We start from the raw sequence: 10,450 nt of genomic DNA, 5'->3' as shown, positions 1-10,450 counted from the left end.
ACATATTCAATCTGTCACCAAATCCTGTTAGTTCAACCTTCACAACATCGCTAAAATCTACTCTTTCCTCTCCATCCAAACTGCTACCACATTAATCCAACCGCTTAACCTATCCTGCCTGGATTACTGCATCAGCCTCCTCACCGACCTCCCTGCCTCCTGTCTCTCTTCACTCCACACTTTGTGGAAATATTTGAATTTCTCCTAAATTAAAGATGAAAACAGTGGAAAGTAGGAGGAGGTTGTAGCTTGAAGCGTAATACCTGGAAGAATAGGTTACAATTTTTTCAAAGAGAAAACATTTTGAGAGGAAGCTCCTTTGTTATAGGAAAACTAAGTCTGTATCCTGGCAGCGCTCTCACCCAAACTCACTACAACTTCCTCTTTTTCTGCCTAGCCAGGGATAAGTCCCCTCTCAGGGTTGCGCCTGGTGAGTTTCCAGTCCTCTACCAGTATCGACTACAGGAGGGAGAGTCAAGCAAAGGCATACACATTCCATTCCTAGCTTGGGCAGTAGCTAGTTAGTGGAAGGCAATCTGCTACAAGTCAAGACGCACCTGTGTTAGGCAGAAGCGGCATGGGAGAGAGTCGAGGGCAGCGTGGCTCAGTGGAAAGAGCACGGGCTTTGGAGTCAGGGCTCATGAGTTCGAATCCCAGCTCGGCCACTTGTCGGCTGTGTGACTGTGGGCAAGTCACTTCACTTCTCTGTGCCTCAGTTCCCTCATCTGTAAAATGGGGATTAAGACTGTGAGCCCCACGTGGGACAACCTGATTCCCCTGGATCTCACCCAGCGCTTAGAACAGTGCTCGGCACATAGTAAGTGCTTAACAAACAAATACCAACATAGAAACTCAAGTTTACTGCATGAAAGGAGGCAATGGTAATCCACTTCCATATTTTTACCAAGAAAACTCTATGGATACACTACCGGAATGATTGCAGATGGAGGTGGGGCATTCTGGGAGAGATGTGTCCATGGCGTGGCTATGGGTAGTAGATGTCTCCATAGCATAAGACAAGACAAGGAACAGGTTCCTCCTTAGCCTGAAATCATTCACCTCTTTCGTTGATACCATCTACTCAGGTACAAAGTTCTGGGTGGCCCCTCCCACTTTCATTTTGATTGCTACTCAATTCTTCCTTCTTAACAGTCTATTTTCAGTTGAATGGCCCTGCCTTGCAAGGCACCCTCAAGGGCCAGGACAGTTATCAGACTTGGACATCTTTAAGAGTTCTTGGATCATGGTTCCCCATCACTAGACTGAACTGGACACCTATGTCACGGTCAGAGAGAAATGGTCAACCAGAGTTATGAATGGAAAGAACAGAGGAAAAAGTCAGAAACCTCCAGATTCTTCTCAAATGCTCAGAACTCTGCCACATGGTAATTTAATGCACAAGGAAAGGAAGGAGAGAAAGTTAAACCGGATCCAAAACATTGCCCACAAACTTCCTCAGGTAAACAAGCACCTTCCACCCTCTGATATTTTGGGGTCCCCTCAAGGCCCAGTTCTGGGCTCCTTTTTATTCTCCATTTACATACACCCAGTCCCTTGGAGAACTCCTTCTCTCTCATGACTTTAAATTACCATCTTTATGCAGATGAATTCCAAGTCTAAATATCTGGCCCTGACCTTTCTCCTTCTCTGCAGTTTCACATTTCCTCCTGCCTTCAGGACATCTCTACTTAGATGTCCTGCAGATACCTCAAACTTAACATGTCCAAAACAGAACTCCTCATACCCTCCCTATCAATCAATGGTATTTATAGAGCACAGACTGTGTTCAGAACACTTTACTAAGCACTAGGGAGAGTACAACCCACATATTCAATGTGTTGCCAAGTCTTGTCAGTTCAACCTTCACAACATTGCTTAAATCTGCCCTTTCTTCTCCATCCAAACTGCTACTATGCTGATTCAAACGCTTAAACTATCCAGCCTGGACTACTGCTTCTGCCTCCTTGCTGACCTCCCTGTCTCCTTTGTCTCCCCACTCCAGCCCATACTTCACTTACCTGCTGAGATCATTTTCCTAAAAAAAAAATTACATCCGCATATTCCCACTCCTTAAGACATCCAATGGTTTCTCATCCACCTCCACATCAAACCGAAACTCCTTACTATCATCAGCTTTAAAGCATTCAATCAGCTCACCGCCTACTATCTTACCTCAGTGATCTCTTACTACAACCCAGCCCCCACACTTCGCTCCTCTCATGCCAGCTTGCGTGCTCTACTCGTCAACTTACCACTCATCCTTTTTCCCCCCGTCCTCTCTCTGGCCTGGAACACCCTCCCCCTCCATATACACCAGACTCCCACTCTTCCCACGCTTAAACATTATTAAGGTGAAATTACCTCAAAAAGACCCTCCCCAGTTAATCTTTCCCCTGATTCTCTCTCCCTTGTGCATCATCTATGCACTTGGATCGGTACCCTTTGGGCACTTGATATTCACCCCACTCGCAGCTCCACTTACTTATATATCCATAATTTATTTATAATGTCTCTCTCTCTACAGACTATAAGCTTGCTGTGGGCAGGGAACATAACTACCAACTCTGTTGTACTGTACTCTCCCAGGAACTTAATACAGTGCTTTACATACAGTAAGCATGCTGGAGAAGCAGTGTTACCTAGTGGTTAGAGCACCAGCCTTGGAGTCAGAGGACCTTGGTTCTAATCCAGCTTCTCCCACTTGTCTGTTCTCTGACTTTGAGCAAGTCACTTCATTTCTCTGGGCCTCAGTTACATCATTTATAAAGTAAGTATTAAGACTGTGAGCCCAAAGCAGGATATGAACTGTGTCCAACCTAACTAGCTTGTATCTACTCCAGTGCTTAATACAGTGCCTGGCACATAGTAAGCACATAAAAAATACCAAAATGAATAAATAACATTGATTGATTATACAGTTCACTTTGCAACAAACTGCTTCTGTTTCATGCTTTTATTGCTAGGCAAGGGGAGAAGCAGGGGTGATATGACCCTAAATTGACATTGTCTATTGTGCGGGAATAGTCAGTGACCCTAAGCAGACCTAACTCTGTTAGAGGAAAAAAGTGGCATGAACAAGTTTTGTATAATTTTCTGAGATTCATTCAATCATATTTATTGAGCACTTTGTGCAAAGCACTGTACTAAGTGCTTGTCAGGGTACAATATAACAATAGACAGACACATTTCTTGACCACAACAAGCTTACAGTCTACAGTATACATGTATCTGTACATACACTATAATAATACTGGGTGTGTTCACTTAAGGGAGTTAAGTCATTATGTAAATTCACCTTCGTGGAGTGAAGCAAATCATGTGAATAAGTGAATGTATATCTTAGCACGGTATAGTTTTTTTCACAATATTATGGCATTTAGTATGTACTCATGTGCTAAGTGCTTGGGTAGTTACACTGTTATCAGATCAGACACAGTCCCTTTCCCATATGGGCTCACAAACTATATAATCCCCATTTTACACATGAGGAAACGGAGGCCTAGAGAGGTTAAATGACTTTCCTAAGATCACACAGCAGGCCTGTGGCAGAGGTAGTATTTGAACCCAGGTCTCCAGATTCCTAATTCTGTGCTTACCACTAGGACATGCTGATTTCCTGCCCAATTATAAGTATTAAGTGTTTCCTATTTGCCAAAAACTCTTCTGAGCACTGGGCTACACATAAAATAATCAGATTTGATTTATATGGGACTCATAATTTATAAGGAGAGTAGGGACCTTAACTGAGATTTAATACTGGCTCTGCCATGTATTTGCTGTGTGACTTTGGGCAAGTCCCTTAACTTCTCTGTGCCTCAGTTATCTCATCTATAAAATGTAAATTCAATCCTATGCCCTCCTATTTAGAATCTGAGCCTCATGTGGGACAGGGACTGTCTCAAATGGATTAACTTTTATCTATCCCAGTGCTTAGAATGGTGCTTGGCAGATACTAAGTGCTCAACCAGAACCATAGTTCCATAACCATATAAAACCATAGTTTTATAGTTTTAGATATAGTTTTATAATCAAAGAATCTGAGGCTCAAGAGGATCAAGTAAATTGCCCAAGGTCACACAGACCAATGACAGAGGCTGGATTAGAACCAAGATTTCTGTTAGCCAGGACCCCAAGTGACCTTTTCCCCTTTCTTCATCCACAAGCAATGCTTGTTATGTGAATTGAGCTGAGTTTATTGTTTGGGTCCCCCACAAACCTTGTTCCTCAGGAGGTCACCCCTCTCTGCTCAAAGACCCAAAGACTAAGAGATACACAACCCCAGAGCCAAAGCCCCAGGGACAAGACCCTTGTCCCACACATTTAATCTCTCATGGTTCATGTGAGCGTGACCTAGGAGTGGTGTGATGTTTGTCACTCCCCTCTCTGTCCACACAGGCTAAACATATAATAATAATAATAACAATAATGGCTTTTGTTAAGCACTTACTATGTGCCAGGCAATGTATTAAGTGCTGGGGTAGATACAAGCAAGTTTTTTTGGGCATAGTCCCTGTCCCACATGGGGCTCATAGTCTCAATCCCCATTTTGCAGATGAGGTAACTGAGGCCCAGAGAAGTGAAGGGATTTGCCCAAGGTCACATAGCATACAAGTGGCAGACCCGGGATTAGAACCCATGACCTCCTGACTCCCAGGCCCGAGCTCTTAAGAGCTTACTATGTGCCAAGCATTGGAGTAGACATGAGATAATCAGGTCCCACAAGGGACTCACACTCTAAGTAGGAAGGAGAATAGGCATTGAATCCCTATTAGGCAGATGAGAAAACTGAAATACAGAGAAGTTAAATGACTTGCCCAAGGTCACACAGCAGGCAAGGGGCAGAGCTGGGATTAGAACCCAGATCCTCTTACTCCTCAACCTGTGCTCTTTCCACTAAGCAGAAGAAACAGCATAGCGTAGTCGGTACAGCATGGGTCTGAAAGTGAGAAGGTTATGGGTTCTAATTCCTGCTGTGCCATTTGTCTGCTGTGTGACCTTGGGAAAATCACTTAACTTCTCTGTGCCTCACTTACATAACAATAATAATAATAATAATGCTATTTGTTAAGCACTTACTATGTTTCAAGCACTGTTCTAAGTACTAGGGTAGATACAAGGCAATCAGGTTATCGCCCATGGGGCTCACAGTCTTAATCCTCATTTTACAGATGAGGTCACTGAGGCACAGAGAAGTTAAGTGACTTGCCCAAAGTCACATAGTTGATAAGTGGCCAGGTCAGGATTAGAACCCACGACCTCTGACTCCCAAACCCGTGCTCTTTCCACTAAACCATGCTGCTTCTCTGTAAAATGGGGACTGAGACTATGAACACGATGTGGGACAGGAACTGTGCCCAATCCAATTTGCTTGTATCCACCCCAACGCTTAGTACAGTGTCCGACACATAGTAAGCACTTAACAAATATCAGAATTACTATTACTATTATTATTATTGTTAAGCCACACTGATTCTCAAATATATTTAGAGCTTCTATTTTTGAGGCTGGTGCTGGCTACTCAAAAGTGTGGGGAAATATTCCACTCAAGGACAATCTTATCTCTGAAACATATTCCCTGCAAGACCCAGTGTTTCTTTTCCACTTTGTCACTTAGGCTATTTGCCTGCAAATAAGTGTTTGGGGGTTTAATGACTTTGCTGTCCCTCCCTCCTGTCGTAATGCTACAACTGTGACTTTGGTGTTGGGAGTTGGCAGAATGGGTGATGAGGTGAGGACTCACCATGAGTCACAGGAAGAATCAACAGACATTGATCTTTGAAAACATAATCCTGTTTTCAGGACATTGATACTAAATAAAAAGGATCGGGAACCCAGACACTGCATGGTGGTTAGACATTAAACTCCTGGGAAACACACAGTGGTGTCCCATTTAGCAAGCAGTAGTGACACATTAATACATTTCAACACGGTAGTGCTTCAAGCAGGGATGACCTGGAGACTTTCAAAATAAGTGGGCCCTTGGGACAAAGATAAGGGTAAGGCACTCACAAATTCAGTCTTCATCATTCCAGACATTTACGAGTAATTGTACACGGGCCTCTCTTGTGGCTATAGAAGCCCTAGCAACATTAGAGAAGACAGGATTCTGGCTGGCAGTGGCAACAGGATGCTTTGGTGGAAGAGTGAGATTTTTGCTACCCTGGGTAACCGTGTCAATGGATTCCATACCTTTCTACTAGTAATCTGTTATCAGTCAATGAATGGTATTAGACTGCAAGGTCCTCTGGGGCAGGAAACATATCTACCAACTCTGATATATTGTATTCTCCCCCAAACTTGTAGTACTGTGTCCTGCACTCAATAAGCACTCAATAAATGTGATTGATTGAGAGCTAGCTGTGTGCTGAACACTGTCCTGAGCGTTTGGGAGAGTAGAGTACACTAGAGCAGCAGCAGTAGAGAAGCAGCGTGGCTCAGTGGAAAGAGCACGGGCTGGAGAGTCAGAGATCAGGGGTTCAAATCCCGGCTCCAGCGCTTGTCCACTGTATAGCTATGGGCAAGTCACTTAACTTCTCTGCGACTCAGTTATCTCATCTGTAAAATGGGGATGAAGACTGTGACCCCCATGTGGGACAACCTGATCAGCTTGTATCCTCCCCAGTGCTTAGAACATGCTTTGCACATAGTAAGCACTTGCCAACATTATGCCAACATTATTATTATTAGTTACAGTCAGGTCCTTGTTCTACCCACTAGGCCATGGAATCAGAAGGTTGTGGGTTCAAATCCCACTCTGCCACTCATCTGCTGTGTGACCTCGGCCAAGTCACTTCACTGGGCCTCACTTCTTTCATCTGGAAAATGGGAATTAAGACTGTGAGACCTTTGGGGGACAGGGACTGTGAGCAACCCATTTATCTTGTTTCTACCCCAGCACTTAGCATAGTGACTGGCACATAGTAAGCACTTAACAGATCCTATTATTATAGAGAAGCAGTATAGCTCAGTGGAAAGATCTTGGGTTTGGGAATCAGAGGATGTGGGTTCTAATCCCAGCTCCACCACTTGTCTGCTGTGTCACCTTGGGTAAGCCACTTCACTTCTCTGGACCTCACTTACCTCATCTGTAAAATGGGGATTAAGACTGTGAACCTCACGTGGGACAACCTGGTTACCTTGTATCTATCTACCCCAGTGCTTAGAAAAGTGCTCAGGACATAGTAAACACTTAACAAATACCATTATTATTATTATTATTATTAGAGTTGGTAGACATGTTCTCTGACCACCAGAAGTTTATAATCCCCTCTCATCACTGAATTAAAATACCCTCTTGAACCTACTCATATTTTCAGCCTGCAAACTTCCTGAGAACAGATTCAATTTGCTTACTACCTATTGTGCCAAGAAATGGTTCCTTTTGTGGATTTTGAACCTAATGCTTTCAAACTTTGTCGCATACCTCCTCTCGTGGGATTTGAGGAGCACCAGTTCTGTGTTCATCCTGTGCACACCTTTCATAATTTTGTTAATACCTTAAATAATTATGGTATTATCTATGTGCAAATGCTGGATAGACAAAAAAATAATCAGATCAGATACTATCCCTGGCTCAAAAGAGGGCTCACAGTCTAAGTAGGAGGGGGAACTGGTGATTTTCTCCATTTTACAGATGAAGAAATTGAGGCATAGAGAGGCTAAGTGACTTGCCCAAAGTCTCAGAGCAGGCAAAAGCTGAGCAGAGAGGAGAACCTGGCTCTCCAGACTGCCAGTCTCATGCTCTTCCCACTCTGCCAGAATATTTCTCAGCTTCTTATGTCCAGATTAAAAAGTCTTAATTCAGTCTCTCCTCATATGGTAGCTTTCGCACCCTTTATTTACACCCTTTATTCACCCTCCCTCAGCCCTTGGCAATTTTTTTTTCTGCATTTGCTAAGCATTTACTATGTGCCAAGCACTGTATTAAGCTCTGGGGTAGATACAAGCTAATCAGGATGAACACAATCCCCTATGTGCACATATGCACTTATGTACATATCCATAATTTATACGAATGTTTATCTCCTTCTCTAGACTATAAGCTTACTGTGGGCAGGGGATGTTTCTACCAACTCTTTTATTTTGTACTTTCCCAAACACTTAGTATAGTGCTCTCCACAGAGTAAGCACTAAATAAATGACTGATTGATTTCTTTGCCTTTGATTATCTCCATCATCCTTCTCTGCACCTGCCAAAACTGCAGGCAGTATTCCATGGATGAGTTTACCCTGTTGACAGTGACTGAACAGGGCCTTTTGTTTGTTTTCTATCCCTGTTTCACATTAAGCTGTTTATATACATTTCTTGGAGTTGTTTTCCCTTGTGAAGGCCACCACTGAAAATAACTTTCGTGAAATTTGCAAAATTGTGCTCCCCAGGGGCTTACAGGGGCTTTTCTTTATCCCCAGTCTAAGCAGGACAAATCAAAATTCTCACCTGACAGATGTTTTAACTATGAGCTTTAGGTACTGTGCCTTTAAATGTTATTCCAGCCCTTCCAAGGAAAAGAGTAAATCAAACAAATCCTTGGGGGTCCCAAGGGCAGGCTCCTCTTGTCTAAATCACTAAGAATATGGCAGCCCTTATTGAGCATTTTTCCAACTTTGCTCCAAATCCCGAGCTCTGGGAACACACACATGGCCTTTTCAGCCTAACAGAGCAATTCCAAACAGATCAAATCTTAGAAGCACAAGTACAGAAGACAGCAGAGTCTAGCAAAAATTGCCTGGGACTGTATTGTAATCTCAGATCCATCAGTAGTTTTTTTTTCTTTTTTTTAATGTGTTTATTAAATGATTATGTGTCCAGCACTGAACTAAACACTGGGGTAGATACAAACTAATCAGGTTGAACACAGGCCATTTCCCTCGTGGGGCCCATCCCCATTTTACGGATGAGGTAAGTGAGGCACAAAGAAGTTAAATGACTTGCACAAAGTCACAAAGCAGACAAGCAGTAGAGCTGAGATTAAAACCCAGGTCATTCTGATTCCCAGGCCCATGTTTTATCCATTAAGCAACACTGCTTCTCTGAGTTTTCTGTGTTACTTTGGGCAACTCATTTAACTTCTCTGTGCCTTAGTGTCCTCATCTGTAAAATTATTATTATAGTATCTTTTAAATGCTTAGTAGGTATCAAGCACTGTTCTAAGCACTGGGGTAGATAGAAGTAATCAGGTCAGAGACATTCTCTGTCCCACCTGGAGCTCACAGACTATGTAGGAGGGAGAACAGGCACTAAATCCCCATTTACAAATGAGGAAACTCAGGCACAGGAAAGGTCACACAGCAGGCAACAGGCAGACCTGGGATTAGAATCCAAGTCCTCTGACCCTGTGCTCTTTCCATTAGGCTGCTCTCACTCCCACATAGCTCTTGAGCCCTGAGTGTCAAAGGAACCATGTCTAATTTGAATAGCTTATACCAACATCCCACTACACAGACCCAGTCCCTGACACAGTGTGTGTGCTTAATAAATACTATTATATGTTGCTATGAAAACTTCATATAAAAAGGACAGAGTTATGAACAAATGGAGCTCCCTTTTATTAAGTCTTAGTCTGTCTGATTTTGAAATATTTTACGTAGCAGGAATCATGAAGAAAAGACCCTGTCAAAAACCTCATATTTACTTTGCCATTGTTTTTACGAGATGTTCTTCCCCTTGACGCTGTTTAGTGCCATCGTTCTTGTCTGTCCGTCTCCCCCGATTAGACTGTAAGCCCGTCAAACGGCAGGGACTGTCTCTATCTGTTGCCGACTTGTTCATCCCAAGCGCTTAGTACAGTGCTCTGCACATAGTAAGCGCTCAATAAATACTATTGAATGAATGAACTACCATATTTGTCCCACTTTTTCCTTCACTTTTACATTCCACAAACAAGGGAGGGACTATTATTCAGGGAATTAAGTCTAGCAATAAGAGGAACCGGATAAAACAGAGGAGGAGGAAAGGGGAGGGGAGAAGGAAAAAATAAGGTAAGGGGATGCTTGAAGTGGCATTTCTTATTTCTATTGTATTCTCCCAAGTGTGGCAGGAAAAGACACCCAGTGAATTAACTCCCCCTTGCTATAGGTTGGAGATGACTCAACAGCAAAAGACAAGACAAGATTTCTTTCCACCTCTTCCTACCTCAGAGATGGATGGTTCCCTCCCCAGCACTACCTTCTATCTGTGGCTCTAGCTCATTCTGATTTTTCTCTTCTTCGCACCACAGTGCCTGCTGCTATCACTGCTTACAAAATAATCTTTTCTTTCTCTCAAAAATCGGAGGGCGGGGGAGGAATTATGCAGCAGAGGCATTTATGTGAGTAACAATAAATGAGATACATTCTGAGTCCTACATTAAGGAGCAGATAAATGTGAAGGGTGTCCTGGCAAATTGTTTTCAAAGATCACTCGGCCACAGAAATTCTTAACCTATGAAGTTTGCTTTCTATGTATGCAAGA

General features: G+C 43.0%; 1 non-coding gene across 1 annotated transcript; it reads left to right on the top strand.

Moving 5' to 3' along the window:
* Positions 1-409: 409 nt before the first annotated feature.
* Positions 410-547, top strand: LOC114809915. The gene has a single exon (XR_003757686.1). It is a non-coding gene; the product is annotated as a small nucleolar RNA SNORA7 (small nucleolar RNA).
* The last annotated feature ends 9,903 nt before the right edge of the window (positions 548-10,450 follow it).

Source organism: Ornithorhynchus anatinus, chromosome 2, assembly GCF_004115215.2.
Source record: "Ornithorhynchus anatinus isolate Pmale09 chromosome 2, mOrnAna1.pri.v4, whole genome shotgun sequence".
Classification (NCBI taxonomy): domain Eukaryota; kingdom Metazoa; phylum Chordata; class Mammalia; order Monotremata; family Ornithorhynchidae; genus Ornithorhynchus; species Ornithorhynchus anatinus.
Note: the sequence above shows the minus strand (reverse complement) of the source record. Positions and strands in the feature narration are given on the sequence as shown.